We start from the raw sequence: 20,763 nt of genomic DNA on the forward strand, positions 1-20,763 counted from the left end.
GCTCTGTCCCATATCCTATTCTACCAAGTACTAAGAAAGGAAGCCTGAGTATTTCTAAAGCTTTTCATGCACATCTCAGTGATTCCTGTAGTTGAAGAAACGTAGGATCAGCAGATGGCAGTCAAACCAAAGTTCAATCTGTTAGCTTGCTTAAGGTTTCAAAAGGCTACGCATATAAGAGTCTAGAGAGACAGACAGACACAATGGTTGATGATTTGTGCCAGAGAGGGTGTTCTTACAAATTGGTAAGAAAATATTGGTTTGTCAAACATTAGAAAAGAAGAGCTTTAATTCCTGCCCCTCTGGGATTTGTATTTTAGATCTTCATAGTTAGGAAGCTCTTGTAGTTTTTGGCTGCAGCTGTGAATGTTTTTTTGAAAAGTACAAAAATTGGTGATTGGTTTGTCAAATATGGAGCTCTGTTACCATCCCTCTTTTACCAGACATCTCACTTGTGTACTAAAAATTCTTTAAATGTAAAGATGTCTGCTTTCTCTATAGCTGCTAGGAAGAGATTTATTTTTGTGCTGAGGTCTCTTTCACCCTTTGAGATAATATGCTATTTTAATCAGTTATTTTTTTTTTATGGGAACCATACTTTTCTGCTAATCTCAATGAATAATGAGCAGAGTAAAGGACAATTTTTGTTTGTTTGTTGTACTTTTTTAATTATGCTGTTTCGTAGAATCCCAGATAAGTGGTTAAATAGTTCAGTGGGATATGGTATTTTTATTTGCTTCCTGTCATAAGCTATTGCAACAGTTGCTGCTTTGTATCCCAGACATGGCTACATTTCAGTGGCTGATGGAGTGATTTCCTATATTTACATCCCTTTTCTATTTCATGGTTGTAGTCAGGCTTAATTAGCCAAAATGTAGACCCATTAACAAAAGGCACTGCAGTATCATTAAATATTAATAATTACTTTGTCATTATAAATCCATGTCTGTTTTTCAAAGACATGTTAAATTTACTCACCCTTGCCATGCCACATCCTCCCCCACACCTTTCTTTCACTTGAAAACTAGTCTTGATTTTTAAATTACACTGTTTGGTTGTTTGGCTTCAATTCTGGCTCAGTTGTGTAGTCTACTTGAAAAAAAAAATCTGGGAAATACTGTACATTTTATCATGAGTCTATTTTTAGTGCATACTTCATATCTCATCTCCCCTAAGGGGTTAATTTTGTGCTATTAACTGATGAGCAGAGTTTACACTAAGCATTATTTAACATATACTGGTGGTATTACTGTACTTCCTGTTTTCTATTTGCAATAATAGGTTTGTAAAGAGGTGCCTTTGTGTAAATTCCTCACTGACATTCTAGGCAAGTATATTCATGTCTTGAAGTAAGCAGGGAAGAGTAATGTGTTGGAACAATGCTAAAGAAGGAAATCTCTTTGTTTCATAAATGATACTCTGAAAGCACTTTAAGAATAATTTTTTAAAATGTCAGCTATGCATTTGTTTTGTTTCCTTGCTTATATTATTCTGGCTTGAATTTGTTCTGAAACCCATAGAAAAAAAATCATTGTGATCAACCAGAAACTGTATGTTTGTAGTGAATTGGATTGTAAGACTGACACTGTTCTGTAACGCAAGAGCAGATTCACTCAATAACATGTGTATTAGAGAGTTTGAAAGTTTGAGAATAAATGTGTGTACCATAACTGGATGAAATGCTTTCCTGGTATATTTATGAATCCAGTTTAAGGTTGCTGGTTAAATAAATGGGTTTGGAGCTTTTTACCCCCTAAAGCCCTGTGTCCAGATTTTTGTTTGAAATGGTTATGGAATTACCAAGATACTTAGGATGACCAAAACTGACATCACAACGGAGAGTGTCTAAACTAATTAGGTTTTGTTAACAAAAGCCATTTTTTAATGCTTACTGACCATCTGGTTATTTTTGAAGTGCATTTTGAGTCTCCAGGGAAGTAGAGAGATGTTACAGATAAAGGCACGAGGAACATTTTAAACATTTATTTTGGAAAGTAATTAAGTGTCCTTTATTGTGGAGGCCAAGGGATTAAAAATCCTGTGGTAAAGCTTTGCGTGTTGTACTCTCTTGACTTAATAAGTTTCAATCACAGAATAATTTTGGAGAGAGAGTTCATTTCATACTGTTTATGCTCCTTAGGACTTAGTAAGTAGACAAGTTGTACCACTTTAACTATACCAGCATAGTTAAAGCAGTACAATCACCCGAGTGTGGATGCAGTTATATTGGTAGAAAGCTGCTTAGGGAGCCCTCTCCCACCCTTAGCAGCAGGAGTATACAAAAATACACCTGTATTTGGAGCTAGTGTGGATCCGATCCATCTTTGTCTTGCACCATGTGTAGTCATTTGCACCAGTGCAAAGGGGATGTTAAACATTGCTGTTCTCAGTGGCATTTTACACTCACTTTGCACTGGAAAATGACTACACAAGGTGCATGACAGTGGTAATTTGGGCTTTCTGTGTAGTGGCGGTTTACGAGAGCAGCCTAATGGCAGTGAGCGCTTTGTACTTTTATTTTGAAACTACAAAACTGTACATCACAGTATGAAAGGGTATAATATAAAAGTACTAGTATTACCAGTAGATGTGAAAGCAATAGAGGGGTGTGGGGGTGGGAATGTATTGCGGGGGTGCAGAGTGAGTGAAAACTCTAAATACTGTATTATGTAAAGAAACAGGTTAAAATCTTCCAAAATTACCTTCCCTGCAACTAATTGAGAGGACTTTGGATATACTGGTTAGCCCTGCTTTTCTTCCAAAATATTCCAGAAACTTTGAATGATAGAGAGGCAGGATCTTTTGCAACTGTTGATGTTTCATCAAAAACTTGAAGGGAGCAGAGTTTTGATCATTCCTATATACATAGATTTAAGGAGGTTTTATCTGTCCCAGAATTGTTCAGTCTATTTAAATTTGATTTCAAAGACATTGCTGCCTTTGATGAAATTTTGCTAAAATCAAAATCTTCCTTGAACCCTGCCAAACTGAATTGTTTAGATCAATGCCATACATATATTTTATTACTTGGAATAACAAATTCCTGGGCTTCCATAGTAGTCCTGAAAGAGTAGTATTGGGTACAGGTTCTTTGGATGATGAAAGGATTCTGAGTCTATTTCATATGGCAATAGGAACAGGAACATTTGTGCTATAGCAGGGTTTGCAAGGTACTTTACAAACACAGAGGAAGCCAGACTGCCTTTGTTTGGGAGTGTTGGTGCAGATGTGAGTGCCTTGAATGCAGGCCCTAGAGCCATTTTGCCTGTGGGGCAAAAAAAGGCAAAATATGTGCAAGGGTGCTAGAAAACTGTGCTCATATTAGCCACTTACATCTCCTTTTAAGAGGAGCAATGTGTATCCATCTCCCCTACCCTCAGTACTAGCATCAGCATCTAAGCACTAGCTGTTATGTAGGAGATCCCCTGCCTCATCCCCAAACTACATGACACTATTTAGAGTGTAGAACACAGCTGGCCACGTTAGCAACTGCCCCCAGCTCCACCTTCAGCCCAGGGGTACAAACACTATCTTCTAGTTTCCTCCTGCAAGGGTGGGAAAGGGCTTTCTGAACCTGCCCCCTCCCCCCACTATGTGGTTGTGCAAAAAGCAGCCATAATCTAGCCCTAACTAGAAAGATATGTCACCACAGCAAGGCAAGGGGAAAGGATGGGGGTGGTGGGGGTAAGAAGGCAAAGCAAAGGGAAAGGAGGAGTGAGCTAGAAAGAACATGACTTTTTATTTTTTTTCCTTTTTCAATGACTTGTCTCCATTTTGTAACACGGCTTTTTATATCAACACTATATGCATAGGTTAGACATGGGAGTGTCTACAGGAAGTTTCCAAATGAGGGGGTTAGTAGAGGAAAGCAACCCAAAAGAGTGGGATTTAAAAGAGAGGGAAAAAATAACATAAGAATGGTATTGTCACTGCTGGTGTAGGTTATAAGATTTATGTAGAACTTTATTATGTTACTCCTGCTGAATCAGTTCTTTTTTTAAATATTCACTCCAGGATTATGTGAAATCAGAGGTCTACAAATGGTTAAATTAGCCTTTTAATAGTTCTCGTATTTTGAAGATTACCTAAATTTATGCTGTGACTGAAAACAAATGCAATTTATTTGTTTAAATAAAAAAAAATCAATCAGCCAACCAACAAGCTAAACAAATGTACCTGTATATTCATTCATTCTACTGTTGCACTTAACGTGACATTGTTTTTACTTTTTCTATCCTTTCCGTTTCATGAAAAATTTTCATGGAGAAAGATAAGTTAAGAGCAAGTACTGTATAATTAAACTTTTTAAGACAGAGACATGACACTTCAGCAGCAAAAAGTATATATCTTGTCACGGGTTATACTTTTTCTTTTTTTTTATTAGCTTTTGCCATGTATTATATACACACAAGTGTTCCCTATTATCAGATCACTGTTTTGTTAGAACAAAGACAAACTAGATGAAAAGCACTGGTGAATCTATAACTACCAGAGCAGTTCAAATGCTATTTTTCCTTCAAATTCAAAATACTAGCTATATTACACTTTTACCAGTCAGATCTTTTAGCAAATATAATTTAATTTTGTAAATTACTTGTAAATACTATGGAAAAGTTAAATATTATAGAAGAGAAGTTTCTGTTCTTTTGCTCTTTGTTTGACTTCAGTTTTCAACTGTTCTTTAAATTACATTCTAAGGAAGCAGTATGTTTAATCCTTGAAATCGTCATCCTGTTGTATAGTCTGAAGGGGGGGGGAGGGGGAGTAGGGAATTTCCTCTTCAGATATTCTTGTTTCCTGCTTTCTCCTTAAGCTTTCTGTAAGATAATGTTTCCTCAAGTAACGTCAACTGGTAAAAGGCTAACAGTAGCAATTTTGCGTGTACAGTACATAGTTTGAGAGAAAATTTGAAATCAATTCATACTTTTGCAAATGTTCCTGTGCCTAGGACAACAGAAATTGACCTAATTTTAGACCTAAATAGTTCCCTTACAGTAGTATAAAAGAATGCCTTTAATTTTGACACTCTGCCTCAAATCCTTCTTAGGTCCTCTCTGCCACAAAGGTTGGACTGCTTTAACTGTACCTGTATAGTTAAAGTGACACAACCCCTCCACTGTGGATGCAGTTATGCTGGTACAAAGCACCTTTATATTGGTATAGCTATTGTACACAAAGGGGAATAAGCTATATCAGTATAAGACACCTTTATGCTGTATAACTGTGTCCATGCTAAGGGTATGTCCACACTACGAAATTAGGTCGATCTTATAGAAGTCAATTTTTAGAAATCGATTTTATACAGTCAATTGCGTATGTCCACACTAAGCGCATTAAGTCGGCAGAGTGCATCCTCACTACCGTGGCTAGCATCGACTTACAGAGCGGTGCACTGTGGGTAGCTATCTCACAGTTCCTGCAGTCTCTGCCACCAATTGGAATTCTGGGTTAAACACCCCATGCCTGATGGGGCAAAAACATGCAAAAACACCATGTTTTGGTGTGACCGTTGTGTTTCTCTCCTTGATGCAAACCCACCCCCTTTGCTGATTTTAATTCCCTGTAAGCCAACCACCATCCCCCCTTCGAAATAAAGTAACTATTGTTTTGAAACCATTCTTTCTTTATTAATTAAAAAAAAATGAGATAGTTGACAAGGTAGCCTGGGTGGGGTGCGGGAGGAGGAAAGGACAAGGCCACCTTGTTTATTGTAGCCACACTGAAAACCCAACTGTTTGAATGACAGCCTTCTGTTGCTTGGGCCGTCCTCTGGAGTGGAGTGGCGGGGTGCCCGGAGCCTTCCCCCCAGCGTTCTTGGGCGTCTGGGTGAGGAGGCTATGGAACATGGAGAGGAGGGTAGGCGGTTATACAGTGGATGCAGTGAGGGTCTGTGATCTTGTTGGCTTTCCTGCAGCTCCAACAGACACTTCATCATGTCCGTTTGCTCCCCCATTAGCCTCAGCATCACGTCCTGCCTCCGCTTTTCGCGCTCACTTAATTCTCTCCTGGCCTCTGCCACTGAATGCCTCCATGCATTAAACTGTGCCCTATCAGTGTAGGAGGACTACATGAGCTTGGAAAACATCTTATCGCGAGTGCGTTTTTTTTCGCCTTCTAATCTGCAATAACCTCAGGGTCGGAGATGATAGGGGGAGCGTAGAAACATTTTCACCTCGGGGGAGATAAAAAGGGTGAGTAAAATTGGGTTGGCTTCTTATGCCTTCATAACATGTGGGAATGTTTTCAAACTGCAGCCCCCTCCTTTCCCAGAGCAAGCAATGGGTTGGGTTTCACATTTAAAAGGAGGGGCTGCAGTATTTGGGTAGATGTGCAACACGCACCTACGCCCACCCCACCGCGTGGCTATTCTCCGGGGTGATCCCTTTTAGCCAAACGCAAACAGCCCAGCATGAAGGGGGTCCTTTTACTGTTCCCTTACAAAAATTCCCCTATTTCAACTAGGTGACCGTGAACACTATTGCTTTTAAACCCTTTACTGTAGTTACAAATGTGCACTCACCAGAGCTGCCTTCTCCGCCTTCAGGGTCGGGGATCCCGCCTTGGAAGTGTATTGGCTCCAGGGAGATGAAAAGGTCCTGGCTGCTGGGGAGATTGGATTCACCGCTTGCCTGCTGTGCATTCTCCTCTTCATCCTCCTCCACTTCCTCATCCACAAAATCCTCCTCCGTGTGGTGTGAGACTCCTCCCTTGTAGGTGTCCACAGACAGTGGTGGGATGGTGGTAGGTTCCCCCCCCAGAATGGCATGCAGCTGTTCATAGAAGCGGCATGTATGGGACTCTGAGCTGGTGCGACCATTTGCCTCCTTTGTCTTTTGGTAGGCTTGCCTGAGCTCCTTAACTTCCACGTGGCACTGCTGTGTGTCCCTGGTGTAGCCTCTGCCCTGTGAGATTTTGGCAAATATATTTACATTTCTTCTTTTGAATCAGAGTTCTGTCTGCGCAGATTCTTCTCCCCATACAGCAATCGGATCCAGTGTCTCCCTTTTGCTCCATGCTGGAGCTCGTTTGTGATTCTGGGACTGCATGGTCACCTGTGCTGCTGAGCTTGCCACGCTGACCAAACAGGAAATGAAATTCAAAAGTTCCCAGGGCTTTTTCTGTGTACCTGGCTAGTGCATCGGTGTTCAAAGTGCTGTCCAGAGCTGTCACAATGGAGCACTCTGGGATAGCTCCCGGAGGCCAATACCGTCGATTTGTGTCCGCATTACCCCAAATTCGATCCAGCAAAGTCAATTTTAGCACTACTCCCCTCGCCGGGGAGGAGTACAGAAGTTGATTTTAAGAGCCCTTTAGGTCGACAGAACAGGGCTGGTTGTGTGGACGCAGTCATTTTTAAATCGACCTAACGCGGCTAAATTCTATCTAACCCTGTAGTGTAGACCAGGCCTAAGGGTTGACTGGTATAACTATTTTTGCATAAAATCCCACCCCTAACTTTAGTCCATAGGCTTTTGCTGTGCCTTAAGTGATCACTTTTAGACATGGGCAAAAAACAATTTTTTGGTTTGCTGGCATTTCTGAAAAAAAAAAAAAAAAAAATTGGGTTGAACCGAAAATGACATTTTTCAAAAATTTTCAATTGAAGTAAAAAAGAGGGGGAAAATTGAGTTGAAATGAACCAAAATGTTTTGGTAATGTCAAAAAATTAGTACCTGAAAAAAATTGTTTCAATTTTGAGAAAAGGAAAGGACTGCAAAACAGACAAAAGAGGTGGTGTTAGCGTCTCCCTTCTAAGCTTTAGCCCAGGGAAAAGTGAGACATGAGCTCCGTTCCCCCTCTGTCTGATGTGGAGAAGAGTTTTGAACACAGGTCTCCCACATTGCAGGAGAGTGCAGTAGCCACTGGGCTGTGGAATATTCTCAATTGCTCTTCTTAAACCTGTTCCACTTTTTATAAACAATTAAATAGTCATTGGAGCAGGAATTTGAACTTGGGTCTCCTACATTTTAGGTGCCTGCTTTAACTGCCAAGCTATAGAGGTTTTTCCTCAGTCTTGTTCCTTAGCCCAGTGACTATTCATTGTTGTTCATAGTGGCACTTCACAGTCATTCATGAGGACATTAAACTTGGTGTGGACACTCTTAGGGCTTGTCTACACTGGCCATTTACAGTGCTTCAACTTTCTGGCTCAGGGGTATGAAAAAACACCCCCTGGAGCATAGCAAGTTTCTGCGCTGTAAAGCACCGGTGTAGACAGTGCACCAGCGCTGGGAGCCGCGTCCCTCATGGAGGTGGTTTTTTTGGCTTTTTTCTTTCTTTTTTTTTTTTTTTTTAGAGCTGTGTTGCGACCACACAAGGCACGTTAAAGCAGTTCCAGTGTAGACTAGCCTTTATTCAGAATTAAAGAGGCCTTAATTTGATTTAGTTTATCCACTTCTCAAGTGAATTCTGACTTTTGGTTTCTACACAGGGGTTTGATGTGGTTTATCTAATCCACTTTAAATTAACACTTTTAGGTAATTTGGATTAATTTTTCTGAGTGTCCCAGTGAAGACCAGCCCTAAATTTGGCCCTTAGGGATTTCTGTAAAGCTTGAAAATAGCTGAGCTCTGGCTGGCACAGGCCAACCATGTATTTTTATTTGCAGTGTAGACATACCTTCTGTGCTAAATAGATTGGGGCAGTATGCTCAGAACTACTCCTGTGCAGAAGGCTCAGAGCTAGATGTCAGCTGCAGCCATCACACCTCCATTTGGGAAAGGGAAAGTGCCACTGGATGAAGAGCTAGGAGGAAGCCATGTGTTCTAGTCTCAGCTCTTCCACTAACTTTTACTTCTGTTCACAACTCTTACAGATAAGGTCTCATGTAGAAGGCAGACAAGTATCAGTCACCTGTTTTGCTAGTAAAGTAAGTGAGAAGTTGCACAAGGTCACTTCTGGCAAAACCCAGTTATCTGATCTATCAGATATCATCTAATTAGTCACACGGCCTTTCAGAAAAAAATGTGCCTGACCTGTGCATTTGGTTTTGTTGCCTGTAACCAGGAGATCCCACGCTCTGCTTAAAAGCCAGGAATAGAAACCAGGATCTCTAATTCTTAACATTCTTCTGCTGCCTAGCAAATAGCTGTGTAAGCCACTAGCAAAGCCCCACACGTCTTGCCCTCATAGAGAATAATGGTCTGTTGTTGCCAATTGCTCTTCTTGTTCAAGTGGAAGAGGTCAGTGCTGTCGATCTGTTATCACTATTTGTGTTACCATAGTGTGGAGGAGCCCTAGTTACGGGCCCGGACCCATAGTGTTAGATACTGTAAAAACTCAGACCAAAAAGCCGGGTCCCTGCCCCCAAAGAACTTGTGGTCTTGGGTTCTCACATGGCAGATGTCCCATTCCAGGGATCAGTATTGTTTCAGATGATGGAATCCCCCCCCCCCCTCCCAGTTTGCTTTTAAAAAACTTAGAAAATTATATATCAAAAATATGCTAAAAGAAGGGTAAGGTTGCAAAGTCCAGCATCAGAAGTTAGGAAATGCCTGAATTAAGGCCACCTGTGCAACCTAATTTGAACCCTTTGTGCATATGCATTATGATAGTGTCTTTGATTTCATGATCACATACTATTTGTTCTACAGGATTACTTAAGAATGAATGTAGCTCAGTGAAAATATTGACTTCATGTGCAGCAACAGTCAAAAAGCATATAAAATGTTAAGGTGAATTAGGAACAGAATAGAAAAGGGTTTTACATAAATCAATACTATGCCTTCACCTGGAATGCTCTGGTTAGGTCTAGTCACCTCCTCTCATAAAGAATACTGTGGAAATGGAGCAAGTTCAGAGATGAGCAATGAGAGTGATTGGGGAATCAAGGAGAGATTGTAAACACTGAGGCTATTCACCATAGATAGATGAGTAAGAGGGGATGAATGTGTACAAAATAATTAATTCCCCAAATTAATGGAATAAGAAAGGAGACTGGGAATGTGTAATTCATCATTTCTTCTAATACGAGAGCAAGGAGACACTAAATTAAATTGAAAGATGGCAAATTCAAAACTGGTGAAAGGAAGTACTTCTTCACAGAAGGCATGATTAATTTATAGAAATTATTGCTATGGAATATTGATTAGGCCAGTAGCTTAGCAGGGTTCCAAAAATGATTTGATATCTATGTGCATAGCAAGATTATTCAGAAGTATAATAAAAAAAAATTAAAATAAGTTTTGAAACGGATATAAATACTTCAGGGCATAAGCCAACCTCTTATAAATAGAACTAGGATGAAACTTTTAAGGGCTTATTTATTTCAGAATCATTAAGTAGATTGGGTAGGTGCTTGCCCATGAGCATACTGTGCCCTGTTTGATGGAAGAGAAAGGTCTGGGAATTATTATCATTTAGAAAATGCAAATATTTACATGTTATCTTTGTCAAAAAGAAGGTGCCAAATGAGATGTTATGGTTAAGGCTACATTTTAGTCATGGGTATTTTTAGTAAAAGTCACAGACCGGTCGTGGGCAGTAAACAAAAAGTCACTGCCCATGACCTGTCCATGACTTTTACTAAAAATACCCATAAATAAAATTTGGGCGGGGGGGGGGGGGGGGCTGCAAGTGCTGGGGGAGGTGGCCTGGGGGACCCTGCTGGTGGCGGGGCTGGTCAGTGCGGCTGGGATCTCCTGTTGCTGGAGAGGGGTTGGTGAGGTTCCCTACCCAGCTCCACATCCCTGCAGCTCATAGGCGGCGGAGGGGGCTCGGTGGGCTGCTCCCACCACAAGCACCGGCTCTGTCACAGCTCCCGTTGACTGGGAACCACAGCCAATGGGGGCTGCGGGGGCAGGGCCTTGTAGGTGCGAGCAGCATGTGACACTGAGCCCCCCCCCCCCCCCCCCAGCTCCTTCACTACTTAGGTGCTGCAGGGCCGTGGGATCCGGGGAGCCCCTCTCCCCTAGGTAAGCCCCCCAACCCCTTCCCAGTCCCCTGCCCCTTCCCACACACCCAGACTGCTGCTGCTGGCCAACTTGGGCAGCCCCAGAGCCAGTAGCAGCGGCTGCAGAAGTCATGGAGGTCGCGGAATCCGTTACCTCCGTGACAGACTCACAGCCTTAATTATGGTAGAAGACAGATCGGAACACTTTAGGTAAATACTGAATAATGAGACTATTCCTGCAGTGTTGACTGCAGGATTTTCTATTCAGAAGCAATACTTGTTTACATAACCCTATACAAAAATAAATTTTATAGTGTTGGTCCTACAAAATATCACAGAATGCTTCCTTGCCATTTATAGGAAGTGCATGCAAATATCAGTAAGCTAGAGAATATAGTATATTCCACTAATAATGTAGGAATTACAAAGGTAAATACAATTTCAACTGTATGGAAAGTGCTTTCTTTCCTAGGATGGGAATTTTCTCTCCTATAGAAAGTGACTGTAGCTGTCTATTTTTTTTGTTTTGTTTTGTTTCTTTTTCTGTGTTCAGCTACTGTATAAAGATGACCATCGAAATGTTTTGTTTTTGTTTTAAAATGGTGCTTTTAAAATTGCTTCTTTATGTTGCATGAAAACCTGAAGGCAAAAATATTTTTCCTCCCTTCAAGTATCAGAAGTGTGTGTCTGACCTGGTGTTGCTGGAGGACATCCAGACCGTCTCAGATCATATATGTTGTGGGTCTTACTCTCACCCTTAAATAAAGGGAGCTGAGGAGTTGAATTTCTCCAAGATATTCATTGGCCATTGTAGTTAAATAGCTATTGACAAATACTAATAGTGGAGTTATAAATGGTCTTTCACTTTCTTGCACTGTCATGGCACGATTTCACAAATTCCTGTCACTATATCAGAATTTCTAATGAACAGGAAAAGCAGAAACCACTCCCTCCCTTCATTCATACTTGGACATTTTCAAATAGCAATACTTACAAAATGCAAATAATGAACACTGAATTATGTATGTCTGCTCGGTTGCTAGACTGAGATCTGATTCTCAGTGTTTTAGTAGTGTAATTCTTCGTGTCTTAGTGCTACTTATTAACCTTTACCTCAGCTTTTAATATTATCTGTTTCACTTTATCTCATCTATTTCACTTTAGCGTAAGAGAGAAAGGGAAGAAAAAAAGACGGCACACGTGCAGGGAAAACCTTATGCCTGTGGAGCAGATTACCTCCGGGATATGAAGTTGAAATGTTTGAAACGCCTTATGAGTTTGGCAGCTTTCCGTTTGCTTTCCCTTTTCCTTCCTTTCTTAGTCCTCCAGTAATAGCTCCCTTGTTCCTGAAGAACAAAACCAGCACTTAGTGGTCATTCAGAAAGACTCATTAAAAACAGGAATGGAGTAATTGTAAACAGGCCCACCCCCCTTCCATTCTAGCCTAGGGCATAGCAGTCTTATGTTGTCTGGCTCCAGACAATTTTTTGGGGAAAATGAACAAGAGTCTTTGGAAGTTAAAATCCTTCTTTGACAGTTCTTAGTCTTAGAAAACTAAGAAAGTAAATGAATTTTTATACAGTATTAATATTTGTTAAAAAGGACACTCTTCTGCTGATACACTCATCTCCCTTTTATAGTAAATCCTTTGCAAGTGCAGGATCTTTAACAGTTGAAGGCCCAATTGTGACTAGAGTTGCCAAGCGTCCGTTTTTTGACCGGAATGCTTGGTCAAAAAGGGACCCTGGCTACTCCGCTAAAAGTCCAGTCGATGGCGCAGTGGGGCCAAGGCAGGCTCCCAGAAGTGGCCAGCATATCCGGCTTCTAGGCACAAGGGTGGTCCCAGCAGCTCCGCGCACTGCCCTCACCCTGAGCGCTGGCTCTGCAGCTCCCATTGGCCAGCCAATGGGAGTTGCAGGGGCAGCAAAGGCTGCACAGTGTGCTGCCTGGCTGCCTCTGCACTTAGGAGCCGGACATGCCGGCCACTTCCGGGGGCTGCCTGAGGTAAGCGATGGGTGGCTGGAGCCTGCATCCCTCACCCGAGCCTGCACTTCAACCCCCTGCCCCAACTGGGAGTCCCCTCCTGTACTCTGAATCCCTCATTTCTGGTCCCACCCCGGAGCCCGCACCTCCAGCTGGAGTGCCCTCCCCACCCCATCCCAGCCCCCTTCCCCAGCCTGGTGAAAGTGAGTGAGGGTGGAGGAGAGCGAGCAACAGAAGGAGGGGGGATGGAGTAAGCGGGGTGGGATCTTGGAGAAGTTTTTGTGCAATTAGAAAGTTGGCAACCCTAATTGTGACTGTTTTCCTGTGGACATGGGTAAAGGCTATTTATTAAAGTGGTGATTCATTTACTAACAATTATCATTACTAGTAGGTAATCAATAAGTATTTCAGGCTGATTAACCTGTGTGAAGACCAAGAATTAATGGCAGTGATATACTTTGTGGGAAGTAGCAGCAGTTTGCTGGCTAAATGACATTTGCTGGGATTATTATAGCACTGAGGCATAGATCTTTTATTACATAATTATGGAAAGGGTCTTTTGGTCAATTTTTTTTTTTTTAACATCATTGACCCTCTGTAGCTGAGGAGATCTTGCAAACAATTTCTGGTTTATCTTTGGTACCGATGTTCTGTAATTACTGGACTAAATTCAGCCGTGGTGAAACACTGCTGATTTAAATTTAGCTGCCTGTGTGTGCCAGGACTGAACATGGCATTCTTTATTTTATTTTATTTGCTTCATTGTGCAGTTACTGTCTTCTCATTGACCACTATGTCTGCTACCACATATATGTCTCTGTCGCTAACAGACACTAAAAGTGAGCATGTGCGCACATTTGCCAAAGCCCAGAAGTGGATTTAAAATTTCTCAGCATACCTTAGATACATGAATATACAAGGGGAAAAACAAATGCAGAAGTATTTTAACTGATGGAGCAGATTTACTGGAAAACTTTATCTTGTACAGGTGGTCATCACTGACTGACTTGCAGCCAATCATTAGCACTTATTTCTTGCTTTCAATAAATCCATTTAAGGATTTTTGCAGAAGGGAACATGTTAATAATACCTTCCATATACTTAACTATATTGATAGCATCTATACTGATATAAAAAAGCACTTCACAACTACAGAATTGTCTGTTTCAAGAGCAATGTTAAGGTGCAGGCAGAGATTTTCACTGCTAAAAGATGCAGAGCTCAGGTGCAAATGCCACTAGGAACCAATAGCAGTTTTGTGTTACAAACAAAATGTCTTTGTTTATGGGGAAAACCAGCGTTATTAAAAGCAAACTAAATCCATCCAATTTATTGACTTCAGTAAATTATTGGTAGGAAATAAAACTGTTAACGTACTGATTACATGAGGAAACATTTATTTTGCTTAGTTTCTATTCATCCTCTATTTTAGTAAAATCTCACAGTTACTGTTTTCGTTTTCAAAAGCTAAGGACGATGGAAGGGGAAGGCATGTGGCAGGACAGTATGTACATGTTCTCTTTATATAACAAATCCAATGAGACAATTTTTCTGTGTGGAGTGGCTGGATTGATAGAATGTGGCATGGCTTCTTTCACCTGCAGCATAACCTCATGGTTGAAGACCATATAAATGGTCTGCTTAAGTGATAGCTATATCATGGGAAGTCGTGCGTATTTATTGACTCAGAGCTTCACACCTGTTCTGTCATAACTACTTCCTCTCAGAATGTGGGGAAAAGAATGAAGTGCTCTACTTTCTTGCAAGATTGCCAGAGGCATTATGTCTGTGAATCGGAAAAACTTTTAAGTTAAACATCTACATTAAAGAAATCCACTTGTAATTTTATAGTTTACTCTGTGCACTTACACATTTTTAAAATGGCTTAGTAAATGGAATTTCTGTAACGTAATAAGTTATTTTAAATATTGTTTGTTTCAAGTGCCGTAGTTTTTACAAATTTTACTGTAAATGAAAAAAGTACATTCTGTAAATATGATTTTTTATATTATTTTTTTAACCTTTGATTAGTTAAGTAGACTTTGACTATGGAAATTTCGGGCCTAATTCAACAAACAGATCTGGCTTCAGACACTAACTGTGGAATCTGTATATGAATATGTATGTGGTTATATATTCATTGTGAAACTGGGGTCAGGTAGGATGGGAGTGGTAATAGTTTACTTTACAATCTCAAATTTTTTTTTACATAAAACGTAGCTTGATGTTTCTGCTAAGCCTGAAATTATGAACAATGGTAATGTTGCCAACTCTTACATTTTAGTGAGGGTCTCACAATTTTTCTTGAAGCGCCCCATCCTTAAGTCCTGTGATTAAGAAGCTCAGATTTTTTCTTAAAGTAAGTTTCTAGGCCTCCTGGCTGTAGCAGAAAGCTTAAAAATGTGATTGAGTTCATCCTAATGGCTCAACTCATGTTTTTTGAATACTTAGCAATCCCGATATTAATATCATTAGGCTTTGGAGTCAGTGCCCCCATTGAAATGAAGGAGGGGCAGTTCACACTTTTCTTAAAGTAATTGTTTTTATCTGCAGATCCAAGAAGAGAAATATGTTTCCATAGTGCTGGAGGGAGGCAAGCAGCAGTAATCCTCTGCAGAGGAAATTAGTATTCCTAGATATGTTACGATGCAAAGGTCTATGGGGGGTTGACAGAATAGCAGAAGCACGTGCAGTGGATCTGCAAACAGTGGTGAAGTGCTGGGCCAGAAGCACTGTGTGTGAGGTAATGCAGTAGGACGTGATGGCTTTTCCTCATATCCAGGAATATCATTGACAACCCTCAAGCATCAAAGCCAGCTGGGCTGGGGACTGTCGTTTAACTCCATGATTAAGGATATGAGTACAAAGCAGTTTGGAGGTGCTTTTTGTTGTGGGTAGACAGACACCTGCTAACTCTGCTGGAGCGAGTGCACTAAAAATAGCACTGTGGCTCTAACAGCATGGGCAGTTGCTCTGGCTAGGCACCCAAGTACAGTTCCGCCCGAGCTGCGAGCTATGCTGCTATTTTCAGTGCACTAACAGGGAGCAAAAACAAGTCTGGAGGTTCACGGTCTAACCAATGGTTACATGCAATTGGCAGACAAGAGATTTATGGGAAACTTCAAGGACAGGAAGAAGGAGAACGAGAGAGCTTGATAAACTAACCATTTACTTTAAAGCACGTGGTATTAAACTAAAATACATTGTTTCAATTTAATTCAAAAATGCGGCTGAGGGAAGCGGGGCAGTAACAGAACAGAAATTTCCATTTTATGAGTTGCAGTGTATACCGACAATAAAACGCTCAGAGAGCAAGCAGAGTGGTACTTTCCCTTTGTGCTCTAATCCTAGCTCGCCTTACAGCTAGACGGAGAATTGGAACAAGTTCTCTGGTCTGCTAGCAAAGCTTCTGTGTAAATACCTTTGCTTCCTGATCCTCATGAGCCCCAGCAGCTCTGTTAATGTCTGCAAATAACTTCAGTAGAGAAACCTCAGAAATCATACTGAGGTGAAAGGATTAATTAAATATTATAACACCTGGTTTTTTGTGGGGGGATTAACTCCCTATGTTCTCCCCAGTTAGATTTCCAGGTAGAATTGTATTCTAATCTGATGCGAATTGACCACAAAATGCTAGTGTTTTTAGATTACTGGACACAGTGTCTGCACTGCTATTTTTAGCTCGCTTCCTGCTAGCGCAAGTCTGTGTACTGGGACTGGGACTTTAAATTTGGGACTAAAAAGAGAAGAGGCCCTGGTTGCTAGCAACCTCCAAACTGCACTTGGACATAGTGCAAAGGAGGGGCTGCAGAGAACCAGCTGTGGCTTTCTGATTTAGAGTGCCTGGCCCTGGTGAAAGTTAGGGCTGCACAGGGGCAATAAAGTGGCTTTAGTGGACCAGGTAATCTGGCCCAGAATGTCTAAAATAGAAACCACTACACTCTGAAAAAATTCCCTTGTACATTTATGGGTGTTTATGAATTTTCAGGCTTCTGCTTACATCCAGCCACAATTTCTGAAAATGCCATTAAAAGAAGCAAGTATCTCATGTATAAAACAAAAATATTGGTACACATTACTAACCCATTGACATACTTCAATAATTTGAAGCGTGCAACTTCCCCAAGGCATCTTTAAATAACACAGCCTGTGAGATGCGATTGAAGTACTGCAGATTAATTCAGAATGTGATATTTTTCGTATTTCTGTGTTTGGGCACCATCTTATTAGTTTTGACTTCCACAGTTGACAGTATTCTCAATAGCTTCCATGATGGACAAACATACAGGTGATCCTGTCCACTAGAAGAGTTATTTCCGATCAGGTCTCCCATTGAGGAAAAAAATAGTAATTTTTTAAAAAACACAGGCCATGGAAATTATATCAATGTGTAGTTACTTTTGAAGTGATAAGTGCTGTAGTGTTACTAAAGCTCCCTTCCTTTCCTTTGTTCTGTCATTACCTAAAATGAGATTGTTGTTTTATAAACAAGTGTTCAGCATTGGGTGCAAGATGAAAGCAAAGCCAGGAGATTAGATTACATTATCAAGGGAGAGACAAAGGATGATGCATTGAGAACAGGTCTGCTCTAAACCACCAGGTAATTGTCAAGCTCCATAATTATAAAGGGGCAGACTCTCCTTTCTAATGTCTGTTTTATATGTTAGACATGATTAAAAGCAGATAATTTATTTGAGAAGGAAGTTAGGTACTTTGTTTTTTCCAGATTGTTGTTGAAACAAAAAAGCCACGAAGATGTAGCAAGGGCACTGGTAGCACATGTTTCCTTTGGAAATTGTTCCACAATTCTGAGAGGCTTGAACTCCAAATCTCTTGGTGGTGCTGATATAAAAATCATTTTGAAAGTAAAGCACAGGGTGTGCTATAGGGAAAATTGCTTTTACCCTGGGTCATCATCAACTTACTACTGGGGGAATTCTGCGCAAAAAAAAAAAAAAAAATTCTGTTCACACTATTTTAAAATTCTGCCTATTTTATTTGTCAAAATACCGCAATATCATCACTTTGGTTTCAATTATTTTGGTCATTTATTTAAACTACAATAAAATGGATGAAGAAGGGGAGTGGGGAGCATTGGAGGAAATCCCCAAACCCCATTTCCTAACAGTAATGTAACTAGGTTTGACCCTTTATTTCTAGTTATTAGTCAATAAATATATGCAGCCAGATTCTCAGGGTTACATCATAGATAAGGCTACATTTTAGTCACAGGTATTTTTAGTAAAAGTCATGGACAGGTCACGGGCAGTTAACAAAAATGTATGGCCTATGACCTGTCCATGCCTTTTACTATATACCTCTGACCAAAACTTGGGGTAGGGCAACCCAGGGGGGCACTACAGGTGCTGGGAGGGAGTTGGCGGGGCTTTGGTAGGTTCCCTACCTAGCTTCTGGGAAGTGGCAACCTCCAGTTCCTAACTCCACCTGTGGGCAGGGGCAGCACATGGAGCTAGGAGCTGAGGGAGGGGAGTTTCTGTATCCCTTCTGGGGAGCCCCTCACCAGGTAAGCATCACCCCACACCCCCAATCCCCAGCCCTGAGCCCTCTCACACCCAAACTCCTGCTGCTCAGGGTCAGGGGGGCCTGAGACTGCCCCAGAAGCAGCTGGTGCGACTCACCCAGGGTGCCGGAGCTGCTCAGGCAGCTCCCCGACCAGCTGTATAGGCCACTGCAGAAGTCATGGAAATTCACTGAATCCATGACCTCTGTGACAAACATGGAGCCTTAATAGGCAACTGAAGAGCAAGTAAGGCCTGGGGAGTCAAACTCGCAATTTATACTGGCTGCTGACCATCTCCAGGAAGGTCAGTAGCAAACAGTTCATGGAGCACATTTTGGTAGGAAGTTTTTTCAGTCCAAAAATTTAGACTAGTTTTAATCACTAAAGCACCATAAGCATTTATAAGGCCATATTGTCTATTACACCACTCTGGCAATGTAAAGGAGCCTTAAAACTTTTACATCTGCTTTATGACTCCTGGGGGAATTCACAAAGACAATGGGAACAATTCACTAACCAGGCAGGCTGCTACATTCTGCTCTGCCTGGGAGGACAGACCCTGCCCCACACCTACCTCCTCAGAAACACCCCGAAGCCCTGCCTCTCGACGCCGAGCATGCTGCATTAGTGAGCGAGAGGGACAGAGTGTCTCTGTGTCTCACGTGCATGACTGCCTGGCATGATTTACATCTCAACCAGCTGCTCCAGTTCCCAAACCAACCTACCTGTGCTGCTGGGAAGGGGTGCATGACCGCTCTTGCAGCTTCCCTTTGGTTCTCCGTCCGAAGTCATTTTTCTGCGGGGAAACAAATCTGCAGGAGACATGAATTCTGCACACATGTAGTGATGCTCAATTCCCCCAGGAGTATCAGCTTTTCAAAACAAGAGGCTATCTGCCAGGGAGAGCAAGTGGGTCTGGCTAAGATTCAGTGATATCATTAGTGACAAATGGATGTGTAGCTTTACATGTAAGCAGACAAAAGATCACTCCTGAGGATGTGACCCTCTAGTGCCTTAGTGAATCCACTGACCATCCCTGGCCTCTTTGCAGTAGCCCTCCCTCCAATATCAACATAGGGCATTCATTATAGGTGGAGGAGAGTAAAGGGTGTCCTAAGGAATATGGTTTAAAATGGTATGTATCCTATCACCTCTTCAGTGTTTAATGCTGAGTAGTTGGAGGACAGGAGACCAAGTTAAGGCATGGCTCTGCACCTCCATTGCCATAATCCAGTAGGGTAAAGTGATTCATCTTGGCATTCACTTTAGGTTTTTGCAACTAGTTTTACGTTACAGATGTCTATACTGCTAAGAACAATATTGCTTTGCTTGTGTTGTGCTTTTCATGTGAGCATTCCAAAGTGCTTTACTAATAGAAATTAAATCCTACGACCTCCCAGTAAGGTAGATACGTATAATACACATTTTTAAAACGTAAGATGAGTTGCTAAGAGGCTCCAGAAATAGAACCTAGGGGTCCTGACTCCTAGTGCCTTGCTTCAATCACTCAAGTCACATTTGCTCTGTGTTTCTCTGTTAATCTGATTGTAATGCCAACTTTTCTATTTGTTTCAAAACAGCATCATCTTCTTCATGTGCTGATCCCTATGTGTATTCCACTGTGGGTACTCATGTGCTCCATGGACCCAGAGCCAGAGAATTTTGAAAGCTGTTTCCATTGGTCTGCACGTGTGCCCTGGCTCACTTAATGCCTCCAACCAAGAAGATAAAGGGCAGAGAGGACCGACTGTCTCTCCCGTTCCTTTTCACTGCTGCATGGTCCAGGTCGGAACCTCCAGTGTCCAAAGCTTTGGCTTTCTTTTTTATCCATGAAAATATATTTATATATCTCTAAATAGTTTTTTTAATTCTAGAGTTTTAAAGTTTTTATCTGATAGTTTTAGTGGTTTGTAGTTAGTCTCCCCAACCTGGGGAATACTGCCCCCCCCCCTCCATATGTCGTTTGGGTACTGGGCTCTTCCTTGCACCTGCCTCCTATTTGGGTACTACTTGTCAGTCACCCACAGTGGACTACACATAGGCTCCAGCAAACGAGTAGAGTGTTATTTACCTTACAGTAATGGGAGGTTGTTTGAGATGTGTGGTCCCTATCTGTATTTCACTACCCATTCTCCTTTCCCTCTGCTTTGGATCTTCTCTGGTTCTCAGTGGAGTAGGAACTGGAGTGGCAGTTGGTTTGCCCCACCCTTTATCTCCTAATTGGAGGCATAAGGTGAGCCAGGGCACATGTGTGGACTCGCGGACATGGCTTCCAAAATTCTCTGGGCGCATGGAGCACATACATACCCACGGTGGACTACAGATAGGGACCACACAAGTCACATCTCATTACTATGAGGTCAGTAAC

At 41.6% G+C, this 20,763-nt stretch overlaps 1 protein-coding gene across 4 annotated transcripts in view; it reads left to right on the plus strand.

Moving 5' to 3' along the window:
- AFG2A (AAA ATPase AFG2A) overlaps positions 1–20,763 on the plus strand; it is a 312,880-nt gene that overhangs the window by 127,274 nt on the left and 164,843 nt on the right. Inside the window, exon 16 of one of the 4 annotated variants that reach the window (XR_012158550.2) lies at positions 19,976–20,180. The exons of the other annotated variants lie outside the window; for them this stretch is intronic. The gene's annotated coding sequence lies outside the window, so the exon portion shown is untranslated. The remainder of the gene's footprint in view (positions 1–19,975; positions 20,181–20,763) is intronic. 4 annotated transcript variants of the gene reach the window in all.

Source organism: Lepidochelys kempii, chromosome 4, assembly GCF_965140285.1.
Source record: "Lepidochelys kempii isolate rLepKem1 chromosome 4, rLepKem1.hap1, whole genome shotgun sequence".
NCBI lineage: Eukaryota > Metazoa > Chordata > Testudines > Cheloniidae > Lepidochelys > Lepidochelys kempii.